This window comes from Chiloscyllium punctatum, chromosome 40 (genome assembly GCF_047496795.1).
Source record: "Chiloscyllium punctatum isolate Juve2018m chromosome 40, sChiPun1.3, whole genome shotgun sequence".
Lineage (NCBI taxonomy): Eukaryota > Metazoa > Chordata > Chondrichthyes > Orectolobiformes > Hemiscylliidae > Chiloscyllium > Chiloscyllium punctatum.
Window position 1 is genome coordinate 40,978,377 of NC_092778.1, and position 874 is coordinate 40,979,250.

An 874-nucleotide genomic window follows, 5' to 3' on the forward strand; every position below is an offset into this window, starting at 1 on the left:
TCTATTTCGCTGGCACAGGCTGGTAGATCTGTCCTCCAGGACACGGCCAGTTCGATCAACAGGGTGCACGGAGTCACTCTTGGTGATAAACACCATTAGTAGGAGCAGAGTTTTATTTTTTGTCTAGAAGTAATTCAGGAATAGAGTTAAGGAATTGAACTCTATAATGAACGGGCTTTCAGGACCTTTAAGACCCTGAGGACACGTGTGACGTGTGTAGGTCCGCCTCTTGCGGAACTCCATTCGTCGCCTTTCCTCAGTTCAATATCGAGGAGATAGTGATCTGTGTGTGTCAAGCAGTGAGAAAGTGACATATACTGTAACCCTTCAAATAAAGGGCAAAGGAAGTAGTAGGAGTTCGGCGGAACTGCCATTCCGAACTGTTTATAAAAAGCATTGGTCAATGGCAGCCGTCCCAGTCTCGGTGCTATAAACTTTCACTCTGCGGTGCAGTGTGGTAGTCTGCTAAAATCTGGGGGTGTGAAATGGTCCTCTCCTGCCAGCTAAGGGATCCCGGAGTGTGGGAGCGGTCTGTCTTCTTGAAAAGCAGCTCTGGGCACTTCAATAGTTTAATACATTATGTACACTAACGGTTTGTACAATTATAAGGAGCTGACCAGCTATCAATTTCAAACTATATTTTCAAAAGTCATGCTTTAACTCCTGGAATTTTCTATGAAGACTGGAGCACTGCTAATTTCCTGTGTCTTAGACGTTTCTCACGCTGGTTCTGTGCGCGGTTAAACTGCTTTTTACTCCATGTGCGGCTGATAACTTCTGCACTAACTCTGAATGTGCAGCGGGGGGCAGGAGGAGTGCTACAGAGGGGGCGGAGAGAGGGCAGGGCAGCAATATTCCATTGGAGTTGTGACAA